At 40.7% G+C, this 18,840-nt stretch overlaps 1 long non-coding RNA gene across 1 annotated transcript in view; it reads right to left on the reverse strand.

Moving 5' to 3' along the window:
• The window catches only part of LOC127654683 (uncharacterized), a 39,548-nt gene extending 21,787 nt beyond the window's left edge, over positions 1-17,761 (reverse strand). The window contains exon 1 of the long non-coding RNA XR_007971962.1: positions 17,599-17,761. This is a non-coding gene — a long non-coding RNA (uncharacterized LOC127654683). The remainder of the gene's footprint in view (positions 1-17,598) is intronic.
• Between the last annotated feature and the right edge of the window lie 1,079 nt (positions 17,762-18,840).

Genomic DNA, 18,840 nt, shown 5'->3' on the forward strand with positions numbered 1-18,840 from the left:
TGTTTCCATTACAATTCTTCCTAAATCAGGGCTTTAGCCACAGAGGTCAAGCACAGCTGCACAGGATGTCTCAGTCTATCAGCGCTTAAGCGGTGACAGCACACAGAAATGGTTATAAGACAAACTGTACTATTGATCTTCTGTTGCCAACAAACAGTGGACTGGTCCACCGTGACTAATGACTTACTCAAATATAATCTAATGATTACATGCTCAATAATTAGACGTTTATAAATCACTTCCACAGTCACTCTGTAAATATAAGCCAGTTAGAAGCCAGTAAAGGTTCTGTGGGGGAAACAGAAACAAAGAGGAATCATACATTATGATGTAATTGAATATTCGCTGTCCACATGACATTTGGAGCCAAGCAACATGTAATCCATTTTGAACTGCGGAAAATGTTGTAAAAAAAAAAAAAAAAAATCATTATGCATATGTTTATGGCAACCTAATCTTGTGGAAAAGCAATCAGATAGGCCACAGGTTATAGTTCAGCTGGTCTCCTCGAAAGTGAAATCGGATGAGTGAGTTACAGAAAAATGCCCTCATCTGAAGGTCTCTCTACAAAAGACCATCATAAAAAGACATGACATTTGACCACCATATTACAATACTGCTTGTTAAATTAAAACAGCAAGCCACAAGAGGCTGATAATGATTTTACTACTTTGTGTGGCAGCAGTGCAGTGCATAAAATCATGCAGATATGGGTCAGGAGCTTCAGTTAATTTTCACATCAACCATCAGAATGGGGATCTCAGTATTTCTGTAACTGCTGATCTCCTAGGATTTTCACACACAACAGTCTCTAGAGTTTACTCAGAATGGTGCCAAAAACAAATAACATCCAGTGAGTGACAGTTCTGTGGACGAATATCCCTCGTTGATGAGAGAGGTTGACTTAGAATTTCCAGACTTGTTTGTGCTGACAAAAGGCTACGATAAGTACTCTGTAGAATTGTAGTGAGTAAAATAACATCTCAGAAAGCACAATATCGAACCTTGAGGCGAATGGGTTACAACAGCAGAAGACCACTTTGGGCACTTTATTAGGACCATAAGGTTCCTAATAAAGTGATCAGTGTATGTGTATACACTAATCAGCCACAACATTAAAACCACTGACAGGTGAAGTGAATAACATTTATTATCTCGTTACAATGGCACCTGTCATGGGGTGGGATATATTAGGCAGCAAGTGAACAGTCAGTTCTTGAATTTCATGTGTTGGAAGCAGGAAAACTGGGCAAGCGTAAGGATCTGAACTACTTTGACAAGGGCCAAATTGTGATGGCTAGACAACTGGGTCCACGCATCTCCAAATGGCAGGTCTTGTGGGGTGTTCCCGGTATGCAGTGGTCAGTACCTACCAAAAGTGGTCCAAGGAAGGACAACCGTTGAACTGGTGACAGGGTCATGGGCGCCCGAGGCTAATTGATCATTTATTTACATTTACATTTATTCATTCTTTTATCCAAAGCGACTTACAAAAGAGGAAGAACATCAGCGAATCATCTTAGGGAGACAGTGGTACAAAAAGTGCCATATTACAAAGTTTCACTATCATCAGAATAGTATACAAAACAGATTTAAGTGCAACAAGAAATGTAAATAAATATATTATTTTTTTTTTTTTTAGTGACCGGTTAAGTGCTTTTGGAAAAGATGTGTTTTTAGCCATTTTTTGATGATAGAGAGTGAGTCAGCTTCACGGATTGAGTTGGGAAGGTCATTCCACCACCGTGGTATGATGAAACTGAAAGTCCGGGAAAGTGTTTTGGTGCCTCTTTGTTTTGGTATGACAAGGCGATGTTCCTTAGCCGACCGCAGGCTTCTGGTGGGAACGTAGCTCTGCATAAATGTTTTTAGGTATGCTGGAGCAGACCCAGTGACTGTTTTGTATGCCAGCATCAGGGCCTTGAATTTAATACGTGCATCAACTGGCAGCCAGTGGAGAGAGACGAGGAGTGGTGTAACATGTGCTCTCTTAGGTTCATTAAAGACCAGACGTGCTGCTGCATTCTGGATCATTTGGAGAGGTCTAATAGCACATGCAGGAAGGCCTGCAATGAGAGCGTTACAGTAGTCCAGTCTAGTTTTGATGCGCATGAGGAGCGAATATTGCGAATATTGCATATATATAATTGGAATAAACACTTCTTCCATCAAATAAGTCAGATGTACATTGCTCTGCATTTTACAACAGCTTAGACACATGGTTCATCCAATCAGAAACAAATTAATATCTGTTATACATCTATTTCGGGTCACTTTTTAAAAATGCTACATATAGGGGGAATGTAATAGTGGTGTAGTGGTCTAAGCACATCACTGGTAATCAGAATGTCGCTGGTTCGATCCCCACAGTCACCACCATTGTGTCCTTGAGTAAGACACTTAACTCCAGGTTGCTCCGGGGGGATTGTCCCTGTAATAAGTGCTCTGTATAATACATTGGTACTCAGAAGGTTGCTGGTTCGATCCCCAGAGTCACCACCATTGTGTCCTTGAGTAAGACACTTAACTCCAGGTTGCTCCGGGGGGATTGTCCCTGTAATAAGTGCTCTGTATAATACATTGGTACTCAGAAGGTTGCTGGTTTGATCCCCACAGTCACCACCATTGTGTCCTTGAGTAAGACACTTAACTCCAGGTTGCTCCGGGGGGATTGTCCCTGTAATAAGTGCACTGTAAGTCACTTTGGATAAAAGTGTCTGCCAAATGCATAAATGTAAATGTAGTACAATCAGATTTCAGAGCTGGAATTCTGTTTTGAAATAAGGTATAAGATAAATGAAGAATATTTATTTGGTTGTTACAGTGAATAGAAACTGACTCCCATAGGCTCTGGGCACCCAGTTTCCTCTGTACTGGAGAGAAGAGAGAACAGGGGAGGAACAGTGCATGATGAATGGAGAGAAAATGACTGATCAGATGACATGGGACTTAAGGGCATTTATTCCCTCCCTCTGGTGAGCAACTGAGCTCTTATTATCCATCTAGCTCCAAATGCACACACACACTAGCACACATAAACACGCCTACCACCTCATGCACAATCCTGACTACAGAATACAGACTCGTGCAAACATATCCATTATTTTACATCTCTATGTCAATGTCAGAGAAAACTGACAGCAAATTAATTTTGAATTGTGCACACTGAAATAATGCATCATTTATATGAATGTTGCATTGCTTTAGCACCTGATTCTTTAAATGATTCATTTAAATCAGGTAATGGTGAAAACATGTCCACAAATCTGCAAATAAAATACAGTAAATGTGCTAATCTACACTGCACATCTGCATACTGTATAGGGCTATAATACTCTTCTGCATCATTTGAACTTCATTTGATGAAATACTGATGCCATGATGGCTAAAAGAAATATAAATATAATTAAAAAAAATTATTTTAAATTTTAATAATAAAAAAAATAATAATTTAAATTCCATTTTAAATGCCTGAAAGTAACATCAAAGGGATATTTCACCCAAAACTGAAAATTCTCTCATCATTTACTCCCTCTCATGCCATCCCAGATGTGTATTCTTTCTTCTGCTGAACATAAACAAGTATTTTTAGAAGAATATCTCAGCTATGTAGGTCCTCACAATACAAATGAATGGTAGGCAGAGCTTTGAATGTCCAAAAAGCAGCATAAAGTCATCCAAAAGACTCCAGTTGTTAAATCCATATCTTCAAAAGCGATATGATAGGTGTCGATGAGAAATAAATAAATAAGTAATTTTTTCCTATAAATGCTCTTCCCTGCCCAGTAGGGGGCGATATGCACAAAGAATGTGAAATCGGCAAAATCAAAAGAAGAACAATGTGAAAGTGAAAGTGGAGATTTAGAGTACAAAATTACCTAAAAATGTATCTGTTTCTCACCCACACCTATCATATCGCTTCTGAAGATATGGATTTAACCACTGCAGTATTATGGATTATTTTATGCATCCTTTATATGCTTTTGGGGCCTTTAAAGTTCTAGAGAGCATTCACTTGTATTGTATAAGCATACAGAGCTGAGATATAAAAAATAAAAAAAATAAGCGTTGTATGTGTTCAGCAGAAGAAAGAAAGTCATACACTTCTGGGATGGCATGAGGGTGAGTAAATAATGAGAGAATTTTCATAATTGCATCTGGAAAATAGCACTGAGTTTTGTGAATGAGGCACAATCTATAATAAGCATAATTTACAGATAAAGGAGACGTGTTTGTACTGTGAAAAAAAAAGACAATGGTGTAATTTAAATACTGTTGGCACAGCAATATTTTGGAGAATAGCACCAGGTTAAACTGGACAGCGGGCTTCCCCCTCTCATTGACCTTTTCATGCTCATTCGTGTCACTACACATGCATGCATGTTCCACAGAATGTTCTTTGTTAATCTTTGTTTCTCATTTCACTGCATGTACAACTCTGCTTAACGTATTTCTCTAGCCTGTTCCCAATCACATTTTTCTCTCTTTCTCCTATGTCTCCACATATGTCTTTGTCAAAACTAAAATTTGATTCATCTCCTCCAAATCACTAGCTCCCCTTTCACTTCCCAGCCCCTAGGCAGCTCTGCAAAGCGAAGAGAGAGGTGGAAATGCAGCAGTAGACAACAAGAGTGCAAAAGCATAGAACGAGACAAGTGGCAGCTTCCGAAAAGAGATCAGAGGCCGGTGTCTGCGCATCCATGCAGTCAGCAATGCAATATCTTACCCATACAACCTCTCCGTCACCGCCCGCCCCAAATAGCACATAAAACCACTCAGCTGGGGAGAAATAAACTAACAATGGATGCAGCAAAAACAAGGTGTCAAGGGAAATGGTTTCATCAAGTCCAGCTCATAAAAAGGGAATTTATGGACGCAAGGGGTTTTTTTTTTTGCACAGCAAGCGCTCTCTCTCGGATCATACGGACCCCAGTACTGACCAGTCGGCCTGTTTGCGCTATCACTGGGGCTGTAATCAAGGCCAGGGTCATAACTCACAAGGCAGCACAGAGAGAAAATGGGGCTGAATTCAAACATATAGAATCATATAGCACAATGGCATACCTTTGACACAGTGAGGATTGAGTCTTGTAAAAATGTGCTGATAGACCTTATGTTTCAGTATTCTTTAGTGCTGCCCAATAATTTTTTTTACACAACTCTTAGTTTTTTAACTCACTGAATGGATGCATGGAATGGAATACTAGAACGCACTGCATACTGCACAGTATATACTACTGTATACAATTTCTTAAAAATAGTATGTGAAAAGTACATTATATGAAATAAACATTTCAAACAGTAATATTCAACATTGCTGGCATACTGTATGTCCTCATTATGCCTGTTTCACACTGCATGCATTAACAGTGTTTAAGTGAAGCAGCAGTGTAACTGGAACAGCTCAAGTTGTGCTCTCACACTGACAGCATTTAGAAAATTAAGGGGTTTCTGTTTTTTTTTTTCGAGTGTTTATTTTAATTATTGTATTTTTATTTATTAAGAGCAATAAATTATAAAACACTCATCATGAGTTGACTATTGAGAATTTTTGCAAATTTAATCATCTTGAAATCGAATTTACAAGAAGAGACCCTTACAAAAATTGAGAGTTCATGTCAAAAAAAGATTATTTTCACAGCAGAGGAGCTTTGTGGCAAACTTGTGGCAAATTGGCCATTGTTGCTAAAGGTTTGCTGCAAGTTCACCACTACCCGGTGAAGAGCTGCAAACATCTGGCAAACATTTGCAGTGAATCAGAAGCTCATTTGCATGTGAAAATAAGGATTGGCAAATTTGTGGGACCGGACCATATTTATTTAAAAATATGAATGAATCTACACAAAATGGAACCCAGGTCCCAAAGTATACATATGTATATGTTTGCAGGAACAAGACGAAGGCTATTTAATATAAACTCAGAAAGAAAAACACCACAGCAGCCATGAAAGTTGGGAGACGTGAGTCTGTTGACAGGGAGACCATACCGCCGAATATACATCATAGGGCTACCGGAGTAATCTGCACCTATCCCAGTACTGGGCATATTAGACCCCGTAGTAGAGCTGGCTGTGAACTCTTCTGCCGAGGAGGACTAGGGAGGAAGTACATCCAGGGTCCATGACTTTGTGAGCTCGACTGGGGTTAAAAGCGCATGTTTTCACCACAGGGGAGGGGAAAGGTGCTATACGCAAGCAATACACCCGGCCAGCTGTTCCATATTACCGAACTCTACCTGTTCATACCTGAAGAACATGGGAAAAAAACAGCTCAACCCGGAGATTGTAAAATCTCATGAAGGTATTGGGTGTTGCCCAGCCCGCTGCTCTGCCTATGTCTTATAGAGAGGTGCCATTGGCCAGTGCCAACGAGGATGCCACACTCCTTGTAGAGTGTGCTTGAACACACAAGGGGTAGGCACAGCCTGGATCTGGTAGGCCAATGCAATGGCATCCACGATCCAGTGGGCAAGCCTCTGTTTAGAGCGTTCCCTTTCTGCTGTCCACCAAAGCAAACAAAGAGCTACTCAGAGTGTCTAAAGCTCTGCGTGTGATCCAAATAGGTGCAAAAACCACGCACCGGGCATAGCAACGACATGGCTGGGACATGTCTGGACACTTGCTGTAGGAGAACTCCTGCCTGTAGAAACGTAAGGTCTGTCCAAGGGCTGAATAAGTGGCGGCAGAGCAGCGTGATAGCTACGTGATGTGTGCCGGGACTCGAGCCTGAAGCCAGTGTTGAAGTGGTCTCATATGCATCAACCCGTGGCGTGACCACCGCTGAGGAAGCCATATGCCCCAGGAGCCTCTGAAAGTGTTTCAGTGGAACCACTGTCCTCCACCTGAATGACTGCAGGCAGTTCAGCACCGACAGCATGTGCTCGCTTGTGAGGCGCGCTATCATTGAGACCGAGTCTAACTCCATGCCGAGAAAAAAGATGCTCTGAATCGGGGAGAGCTTGCTCTTTTCCCAGTTGACCCGAAGCCCTAGACGGTTGAGGACCAAATACCTGTGCGTGCACAGCAACTCTCGAAAGTGTGCTAGAATCAGCCAGTCATCGAGGTAGTTGAGCATGCAGATGCCCACTTCCCTTAACGGGGCAAGAGATGCCTCTGCAACTTTCGTGAAGATGCGAGGGGACAGTGGCAGGCCCAAGGGAAGGACCTTGTACTGATACACCTGGCTGTCGAAAGCAAACCGTAGGAAGGGTCTGTGTCGAGGTAGAACCGAGACGTGAAAGTATGCGTCCTTCAGGTTTACCGCCACGAACCAATCTTGATGATGGAAGCACGTCAAAATGTTTTAGTCCAAACTGGGAGATGGGTGCATTGAGACCAGATTCAGCCACAGTTGGCGCTCCTGGACCACCAAGGTGGACATCGCCTCCCGAGTGCACGCACTGTGACCTTCGTCACCCAGAGGGCGAGGTCGGTTGCCGAGTGCAGCTCCTGCAGCACATCGGGATCAAGACTACCCACATGCAGTTCTTTTAGTGCCTTAGCCTGGTGTACCTGCATGAGGGCCATGGCATGCAGGGCGGAGCCGTCCTGTCCAATAGCACCATGTGATGCATATGGGAGGTGTTCGGGGCTCTCAAGAGCGACCCCTAGTGAAACAACGTCGAGTGAGTAACAGAAGGGGAACAAAGAACACCTGGAACTAATAATCATAAGAACCATTGAAACAAAGACAATGAAAATAACTACAAAACCAATCAAACACAAGACAGGCAGAGCACAATAAACACATATTGTTAGGGTGGTCGCCAGGGTAACTAATACAACATACTGCACACTTAAAAAGTAGTTGTATGCATTCTGAATATACCCCATGTTTTTAAGCCCATAATTTTTGAGAAGCCCTAAAGCAAGAGCCAACCAGTAGACTAGAAATCCCACCTCTGTTGTCCTCACACCTCTTGTGAGGAACACACACATACTCCAAAATGCGTGCCACTTTTGCATGCAGGGTCACTTCCTATCAAGTCAACGGGTGTTTGAATCTCAACTTTCATACCCCCTCCAGGCATAATATGTTACTTCTTATTGATTAGAATTTTTCACTCTGTTAGAGGGCCACAACATCACTCTCTGCAGGTAATCAATTGGTAAGGAGCAGCTGGGTCTGCTTAGGAATTAAAGTGGTCCCTGTTGTTTAAAATACAGTATTTTTCAGTTTAGCTACTTCAAAATTATGTCAAATTCTGTTAAATATCTTGATATCTTATAATTAAATGAGAAATCCAAGAAAGTGCCATTTAATGGCAATATTATGAAATAATAATTTCAAGGTGAAGTTTGTAATTTCTACTCCATTAGCCTCACCAAACAAAATTGCAAAATTAAAGACACCTTTAGAACACTCTCCCTGTCTTAATAGACAAACAGGTAGGCCCACCCCAAACATTCACCACTGGATGAGGCAATGTTGCAGTGTTGGGCTGGTTGGATTGATAATTTTTCTGACTTGGACCTTTGAATCTCATTCAACAAAATGAACAGATCTTTATTCAAGTCATTTGTCACATGACAGACACACAGGCTGTAGAGAAAACAGAACTGATTATTTCACATCACGAGTCTGTCTTCGGGTTCCAGTCTTTCATTCATTTCATAATTGACAGTTGTATAGGTTCCCATAGGATCTGTACAGGAAACAGAATTTATTAGTTCTTGCTTTATGAATCATATAAATAAAGTTTTAAGCTTTAACTTACACTTTATTACCAGATTCAGTTTTATGGAAAAGATCCATCGTTACAGAAATATTCACAAATTAATAAATTGCAAGAAATAAAGATGCTAAAATTTGAGACAAGAAATGCTTAGTGTAACTGCAAGGGCAAAAACAAACCTTAACCACTTGTATTTAAGGAAGGTTGGAGTATGAAATAAATTCTGTTTCCAACACGGAATTTATGCAGCTGTAATGTGACAAATGAATGAATGACTCGTACCCAAAGGCCGACTCGGGAGTGGAACGTTCATGAATGACCCATCCCTATGAGCCACAGTGTTCATGTATCTTGGGGAATCAACATACGAATAGCTACTTACAGTCTCAGTACATTAAGCTGGTATAGGACTAGAAAATGTGCGTATGGTACACCAGCTGCACAGTGGCTCACAGGAAAGCGCTCCAGAGGGTCATCAACACCGCACAGAAAATCACTGGCTGCCCTCTCCTCACACTGGTAGAACTATACAGTTCCCGCTGCTTTAAAAAAATCCAGAACATTTTAAATGACACCTCTCACCCAGGCCACCACCTGTTCAAACTGTTACCGTCAGGCAGACGGTACAGATCCATCAGGGCAAAAACTAATAGACTCAAAAACAGTTTTTACCCATCTGCAATAACTGTAATTAACGCTGCTAAAGTGAACTGAACTGATTGCAGGATTGGTACAATAAGTATGACTGTGTATGTGTATATGAATGCCTGTTCAGGCTGCTTTATTCTTCTTATAGATACTATTTATTTACTGTTTTTTTTAATCATATTAGGAATGATGCACTGGCTGGTCAGCACATGGCTGGTTCGTTGTACATGTGACAATGACAATAAAGTTTTATATTCTATTCTAAAAGGTTTTTTTGACATAGAAAAATATATATTATATTATTATAGAATATCATAAAAAGCTAATATGATAAAATGTGCTGCACAAGGCAATTAACTAATTCATAAAGAAATGTAAAAAGGCAGCTCTCACGGGCATAGTTTCACTTGAAAAAAGCCAACCTTCCCAGCATGTCTGTTAGTTATTGATATCTCATTGTTAGCTCTTTCTAGAAAGAACCAAAGTAAGAAGATAAGAGGCATGCATTCACTCAAGACTCCCGAGTAAGAGGGGGGTGCATTAGCTCATAATTCTGTCAACCCCCACCCCCGCATGCCCCGATTTGACATGCAAATAAGAGCCACATTTGCATCTACCTGACTAAACAAACAGGAATTAGGAGAGACAATCAGCACACATAAGGAGTGAGGAATTAGATCTGAAAACACCTCTCCCCAGGCTTATAAATAATGCAGCATTGTGTGTTTAAAGAACTAGTGTGCTCATTTTAAGGAGCGCTCAGATTTGTGCTGATGCGGTGAGATCCCTGCCATAGTTTGCCTGCAGCATTATGGTAGTTAACATTAATTCGAAAGGAAAACTCTACCATCTGAGGTCACGGCTAGTGATCCCTTGTGATGATCGGGAAAGCTGGGATATGAGCTTTCCTTTCAATGGCTCCACTACAATGTGGTCATATGTTTGCATATAAGTGAGTGTGATAACATGCTTCTAGCACAAGGCAAAAATCTGACCTGAAAATGGAGGTCGTGGAGCGACACAGGCGGCAAACAGCTTTTTCGATCTTAATTAGAAATCAGTGCCAGTACGCCCGGTCTACCTTGGCCATGCCACAGCGGACATTATGCTAATGCATCTTTGCTTTAATGAAGCAGCAAACCCTCTCTTTGACAGAAAGCACATTTTGAACTGGAAAAGCAGCAACAAGCAGGAGAAACTCACCTCTATGAAACTTTTAACAGGGCAAATATTTTCAGATGAATGACACCAATCAGCTGGGGTGATTCAAAGAACACAAGAAACAAGCAGCCCTCACTGAACATCTGAAACAATTACTAAAGGTGATTTAGGAAGGAGAAAGTAGTGTCATCCAAAACAGAAGTGCAAAAACACAATTGCTCCCAAGATTCTACGTGCTGCATCAGAACCTAAAAGTCCAAATTATGTATGAATTATGCACAAGAAATGCCAGGTGTAACACAAGCACACATACACGTTTTTATAGATTTAATACTCGATCATAAACTGTACTTTTGTGAAAGGTTAAACCCATCAAAACTCTTTTGAACCAATGAGTATGCTGGTTTGTATGCATTAGTTAACAGCACCTACAATGCTGTTGAATAAAAATAAAATTATTAGTTTCACTCCCTACATCCTGTAAACCTTCAAACCTCCCATTCTGGGCTGAGAAGTAAAGCCTTCACAGGAAGCAAGGTATAAAGATGGTCTCATCTAAGATAACACGCTGATCGTTGCTTCCTTGCCATTACAGTAAGTGCCTTCACATTATGACAGCAAATCGATAGATTCGTTAAGACAAGTAGATATGTAGAGGACAGGAAAGAGAGAAAGATAAGTTTAAGATTTTATAAAAATAAAAGAAACAGCAAAACCTCATCTTTTATGTTCTTCATCTCTTGTTCATTCCCTGATGAAGATGTTTTCCCTTCTGTCTCACCAACCCATGTTTGATGCTCCAGGCACTGCTTGGAAACAAAACAGCCATTAAGAAGAGGAACTTGTCTCACAAAACTATGAGAATCCATCATACCATGTGTCCCAGTTGTATTCCTGTCTATCGTCTCATGCTCTGTCTCTCTTTGTAACATAAACACCATGAACATCAGGTGCCTTAATCGAGGAGAAAATCTCAAACAATGTATTTTTGGAGAGGGACCAGTTGAATCAGAATATATGTTTGTCATCTATAAAATGAGCAGCAACATTAACTGTATATATTCACATGTTAACCCACATAAGCACACAATACGCTCTTTGTAGCATTCTCAAATCATGCTGGGATAACATGGATCATCAATTTTGCAAAACATTTCCAGCTTTAGTATGCTGTCAAAAGACATAAGAAATTATATGAAGAATTATACATGTGATGGGTGTGTGTGTGGTGGGGGGGATATCATCTACATAAAGATGTAGTTATCCTCTATATAACACATATAGCTAATTTGATTGCTCTTTCATACTGGAATTCATGAGACTTAGAGTTGTCATTTATTTTCCATGTTAGTAACAACTGCTGATTACTGAGGTTTCTCCTAAAATTACTTAGGAGAAATATAAAGAATACAACAATTAGACAATTGATGACATACAGTGAAAATATTGATTAAATAGTGAAATAGTGAAAATATAATCTAAAATGTATTTGGATAGTTCAGCTAATTTGGTTTTATCTGAACTGAATTTGGTTCATGTTAAAATCTCAGATTTTTGTTTGCAGAGTTTTGTACCTAGTCAAATCTGAGCACAGTTTGATACACTTTTTAAGATAATTTCTAAAACTTTTCACTGAACAAATATCTAAGAGACAGGAGTATGGAAAAAAAACTCAACTTTTTCTCAATTTAACTGTGTTGTGTACTAGGAGAAACAATTCAGATATTTCTTTTCTTTCCTATCATTACAAAATCAGTTGAAAGATCTTTGTTTTCTCTCTATATATGGCCAATCTAAAGAGGTTTCTTTCAAGTCTTGCTGTTCCTTGAAAGAGATTAAATGTCGCCAACTCTGAGCATTTGCCATTCCTCTCAGAGGAAAAGTTCAGCCACCTTTAAATTGCTAAATCACGTCTTGACTGGCTATAATCTCCTGTTCTTTTTTCTTTCCACTTGGTGGCTTTAAATCCTACTCCGACCACCAGAAATGGCAGCTGGGAGCATGGAGCTGCATATTCTTGCCATCCCATCTCTTCCAATCTTGTGGAGCAGTTGTGCAGTCCAACCCTATGGAATTTTCTTTGGCTAATTCTGTCTTCTGCACTTGAGGAATATCTGTCTGCAGTGTGTGAAGAGGGCAGGGCCCGCAGGGCCTGTCTGCAGAGCCAGATGTTGTGTGATGTCTGACCACAACCTTATCGTTCCAACAGCAGAGCATGCTGTGTGCAAGCCATCCTCTTCAAAAGGGCATGCTATTTTTCCCATAGACACAACTGAACTCCATTCACAAACCATCTGTCCTCAACTATGACAGCATGCATTATAATTCACTAAAGGCTGTTTTCCTTTTCAAATATGTACTCAGTGATTGGAGGCATTATGAATTTAATTTAGGAGAGGATGTTTGCACAGGCATACACAATGCAATTCATAGCTACGACATGTTTTCCCCCCATGGCTTCACACTGGCTTACATCAGGTTGGAAAATTCCTGAATCACTAGTGGTCTGACAGCATTGCCGGTATTTCGGAAATTGCGATGGTTACATGATCTTGAAAACAACGCTTTTTACTTTTGTTGTAGTGGGAACAACAAATTTGCTCCCCAGTACAAGTTTATTGTGGATTTGGTAGCTATTATTGAGGTATCAGAACAGTATTGTGTTTGTATAAAATACAAAATAAACTATGCCAAGTACAAGTATTGAAAAAGGAAAGAGTAAAAAACTAGATACAACTTAAAATCAAAACAAGGCTAGATAACAAGCTGAATTCACGACACAGCAAAAGAAAAGAAAAACAGAAATAATTGGATCCAAAGCAAAATCAAACTGAAGAAAACTTGCATGCCAGCATCTTAAGAGGTAGGTCCTTAGTGGATAGCCATACCCTCTGCCCACAGACATACTTGGGCGACGACGGTCTGCTGCACATCTCCCTGCCTGAAGCAGGACCTCTCTGGCTCTTCTCCAGATTCTCCTACAATGCTGGACAAAGGCCTGGGCAGAGGGGACAGCGGCATCAGATTCTTGCAAAAAAAAAAAAACAGAGGAGGCTGATAACCAAGAGAACACTGAAAAGGGGACATACCAGTAGATACCACTTTAAGTTTATTGTGTGCATATTCTGCCCAGGTGATCTGTTGGCTCCAGGAGGTGAGATTATGTGATGCCAGACAGTGAAGCATAAGCTCCAAATGCTGGTTGGCCTGCTTGGACTGCACGTATGTCTGCAGATGGAATCCTGCTGTCAGACTTGCAGTAGCCCCAATCAGACGACAGAATTCCCTCCAAAAGTGGGAATGAACTGGGGAAATCAAGGGAAATGTGAGACCAGGGGTGGGAGGGAATGGGCAAAGATTGCAACAGACTTGTTAGAAGATTCTTCTGGGTGCAAACCAAGCAGGCTGCCACAAACTGTCTGGTATCTTGGTCCATGGTGGGCCACCAGAAACTTTGATGAGCTGAAGCCAATGTTCTCCACACTCCAGGATGGCAGGCCAGCCTCGACACAGCTTCAACACAGCTGCAAGCAACGGCTCAGGAACAAACAACAGGCCATCAGGGCACCCCACCAGAACAGCCACCACTCGCAGAGCCTACATAACCTGTCTCTCAACCCCAGGAAACGGAAGCCACCACAACGTCCCCAGGCACTATCATGTTGGGCAATAGCCTATCTCTAGGGCAGTCAAAGAGGTGAGACAGGGCATCAGGTTTGACGTTCTTTGACCCCGGCCGGTATGAGAGGGTAAAATGGAACCGGCCAAAAAAGTGTGCCCATCCGGCCTGCCGAGAATTCAACCTCCTGGCCAAACGGATATACTCAAGTTTTTATGATCCATCCAGACCAGGAAGTGCTCAGCCACGCCCTCCAGCCAGTGGTGCCACCCACCCAGGGACAGCGTCACTGCGAGCAGCTCTTGGTTTCCGACATCATAGTCCCATTCAGCTGGGCTTAGGTGATGCGAGAAGAATGCACAGGGGATCACTGTGAGAGAGCTGCTCCTACCCCAACTTTAGAAGCATCCACCTCCACAATAAATTGCAGATCAGGGTCTGGAACTGACAGGACAGGTGCAGAGGTAAAACATTTATTTGTTTCTGAAAAGCTTCCTGAGCCTGATCCGACAACCTGAATGGTATACAAGTGGAGGTTAAAGCTTTCAAGGGTGCAGCAGTTTGACTGAAGCAGTGGTTTGGCTACGTTTGCAAAACCCAGGAAGTGCTGCAATGCCTTTCGGGAGTCAGGGATTGGCCATTCGGAGACAGCCCTTACCTTCGCCAGATCTACCTTAATCCCCTCCGCCGAGATTATCCCAGAAACAGAACAGAGTCAGCGTGGAACATACATTTCTCCACATTGTTGTACAACTGGTTCTCCAGAAGACGTTACAGCACCTGGAGTATGTGTTGAATGTGTAACTGTAACGAAGGAGAAAAAATGTGGATATCGTCAAGGTACACAAAGACAAATCTATTGATCATGTCTCTCAACACATCATTACATTTACATTTATGCATTTTGCAGACGCTTTTATCCAAAGCAACTTACAGTGTCCTTATTACAGGGACAATCCCCCCGGAGCAACCTGGAGTTAAGTGTCTTACTCAAGGACACAATGGTGGTGGCTGTGGGGATCAAACCTACAACCTTCTGATTACCAGCTTACCAGTTATGTGGTTAGACCACTACACCACCACCACTCCATACAATACATCATTAACTAGGGCCTGGAAGACAGCCGGGGCATTAGTAAGCCCGAAGGGCATCACCCTATATTCAAAGTGCCCAGTGGGGGTGTTGACCGCTTTCTTGAAAAATGTTAACAGATTAAATCCTAAAAGAAGGGACCTTGCTGCTAAATAATTTTTATTTTATTTTAAAACAGATAATCATATGTATAGTGTATGTAAATAGATAATAATAATATTGACATTTTATATCATTAATAGATAATGATATTTTGAATTTTATGTATGCATTTTATTAATATTATAGTTTTTATAATATTGCTATGTATAATATTACTGGTACATATGGCCTACTTATATTTTTTCTCTACCTTATTCACAAGACAAGACAAAACTAGATCGCTCTAATTTTGCATGATTGCACTGTAGACAGCTTTGTCGGTTATAAACAGGAGCGATAGTTTGATCGCCACTCGCTTGCAGAGATGTAGTATAACACATTTGCAAGCCAAATAAAGGTTTATAATTTTATTAAGACCAGCAATATAGAAACTATATATCCAGAAAAAATATATGACATGCTTCTTTGCTCACCGCATGCTAACACAAAACTTGCGGTAACGAGAGGTTGCGGTAGTGCTGATTTACCCATGCTGATCCTTGCGTTACTGTCTGATAGAAAGACAAAATTATTGATTTGCTTTGTTCGGGTCAGTTTCAGTTTTATTTACTAAATCTGAACTACAGTACATGTTAATTTGAATAAAAATGTGTGCAGGAATTCCTGGATTATGAACGTGGAACTTGTGGGAATTATTAAAATTATCTGCAGTCCTGTGTCAAATGTCAGACCCCATTGGAGGGAAGAAAATAAATCTGGAAAATTCTAACCACAAAGTCAACACACAAGTTCTGCAAATTTTTCCCATGCTGTCTACAGAACAATTCGATGAGCCATAATTTAAATTAGCTTCCACTTAAGCTACATAAGCTACATATATTCACCAGACTTTAAACCATAGGTCAAAAGCTTGGCTTGTGAGATTGCATGTGAAATATAGAACAGAATTGTATCTCCTGAATGGTTTTAATAGTGACAAAAAATACCAGGCATGAAAACTTATGAAGACAAGGTAATAAAATGCAGGTCTTTACAAAAAGTATTCATGGTATAAAGCAATAGTTAACCCAAAAATCTAAATTATCTAAAAATCGTCCCCTCCAGCTCTTAACTCAGTTTGCTGAACTCAAGAACAGGATCAGTTATATTTGTAAAGAATCTGTCTTTTGAACCTGTTCTTTTAAATTATCCATTTGATCATGTTCACAAATCTGAATGGACGAGTCACAATTTGTATAGCGCTTTTCACAGTGGACATCCTTTCAAAGCAGCTTTACAGGAAATCATGCATAAACAAAAACAATAGAATTAAACTGTAATATCTATAATGTCTTACAGTGATCGTTGTGTAGTTTGATTAAATATTATTGTAAAATGTGTAAAAAATTAAATAAATAATTGTATTTAGACCCCAGTGAGCAAGCTGAAGGCGACTGTGGCAAGGAACACAAAACTCCATAAGATGTTGATTAATGGAGAAAAATAACCTTGGGAGAAACCAGACTCACTGTGGGGGCCAGTTCCCCTCTGACTAACCTCACCCTAACCCTAAACCAGACTCACTGTGGGGGCCAGTTCCCTCTGACTAACCCCACCCTAACCCTAAACCAGACTCACTGTAGGGGCAGTTCCCTCTGACTAACCCCACCCTAACCCTAAACCAGACTCACTGTGGGGGCCAGTTCCCCTCTGACTAACCCCACCCTAACCCTAAACCAGACTCACTGTAGGGGCAGTTCCCTCTGACTAACCCCACCCTAACCCTAAACCAGACTCACTGTAGGGGCAGTTCCCTCTGACTAACCCCACCCTAACCCTAAACCAGACTCACTGTGGGGGCCAGTTCCCCTCTGACTAACCCCACCCTAACCCTAAACCAGACTCACTGTAGGGGGCAGTTCCCCTCTGACTAACCCCACCCTAACCCTAAACCAGACTCACTGTAGGGGGCAGTTCCCCTCTGACTAACCCCACCCTAACCCTAAACCAGACTCACTGTGGGGGCCAGTTCAACTCTGGCAGAACAGCATGAATAAAATGCAAATATTAGTTATTAGTGTGCAGTCATGGTTTTAAATTTGTAAATTAAGTAAGCATTAAGGTAATTTTTTATTAACTTTAAGATTCATGACTGATGTCTTTGATGTCCATCCTGGATTAACTGCAGAAGTTCACATAGATGCATTGTTCTTTGTTAGTTGGCTGATGAAGGCTTTTGTTGGCAATTAAATAATAGTCTAATTCCACTTTAAGAGTGTAATCCATCAATAGAAAAAGTTGATGCAGGCATAAATAACTTACAAGGTGCATCGCAGTTCAACCTGCAGGTCATTTCGGTGAGGTTCGGTGGGGTCCATCCTAAGTCCAAGGTTCAGGCAGTGGCATATAAAGTATCCCATGTCTTACAGTTGGAGTTGGCATCAGTTCATCCTCTGATGTAAAAAACTTAAGTGCTGTCTGGATAGCACCGGCTGTAGTTTTTCATCATCTCGACGCAGTGGAGTCCGACACCAAGCAGGAATGGAGCTGGATCTGGCAGGCTGAATCCCGAGGTTGAAACATGGAAACAAATAGAATAATATTAGCATAGATACCAATCAATTTTATGCAAAGTTATAGATCATGATGGATGTTTCTGGTTCTGGCAGATCTAACTAAAACAGCCTAATTGTGAGTTGAAGGATAAATTAGGTGTATATCTGGCTAAATAGATGAATCTTTAGTCTAGACTTAAACTGAGTGAGTGTGTCTGAGTCCCGAACAGTGTTAGGGAATTATTAACAACCAGAATTTTGTGATCGTAATGAACATGACGGAATATAGCATGTCAGACGGTCACTTAAGTACTTTGGAGCAAGACCATTCAAAGCTTTGTATGTAGTCATCCTGTTTACTCTGTGGTCCAACAGGATATCTGGTTCAGTCGAGGCTTTATTCCTAACCAATTTAGCCACAGTACTGAATAAATACCTAGGATTGTTTGGTTATTTTTTATGAGTTTGCTAAAATATGCTGACCTGGCAGTTTTTAGTAGCTACAGACACTATCCTTCCATGCACCGCAAAATACCTCTAATTTTGTATTCTTCCACTTGCTCTCTATTTTACGAGCTGCTCTCTTGAGAGCATGAGTGTGATCATTGTACCATGGTGCAGGCTTTTTTCTTTCATTTTCTTTAATCGAAAGGGGGGCGACACTATCAAGAGCGCTAGAGAAGACTGTTTTTCTATTTTCTATTATTTCACCAAGTTCTTCTAGACTTTTTGGCTTACTGAGTATGTGAGAGTAAAGTTATCTTTAGTGGATGAAAGAGTAAGTCGTATGGACTTCTTTTATAGTGCCTTTTTATTTTGTCATTTTTGGAGTTTAAAAGAGAGGTCACTATGAACTACCATCTTATGTAAAAGACAAAGTCAAATTATTGAAGATTCTTGAAAATATTTTTTTATATTTTGGGGTGATCTATTCCTTTTACATTCCGGGTCAAACCAGATGGGTGGGGCTGGATTCACAAAACAATTACTTGGCATATAGTTTGATTAT

This window comes from Xyrauchen texanus, chromosome 14 (genome assembly GCF_025860055.1).
Source record: "Xyrauchen texanus isolate HMW12.3.18 chromosome 14, RBS_HiC_50CHRs, whole genome shotgun sequence".
NCBI classification, from domain to species: domain Eukaryota; kingdom Metazoa; phylum Chordata; class Actinopteri; order Cypriniformes; family Catostomidae; genus Xyrauchen; species Xyrauchen texanus.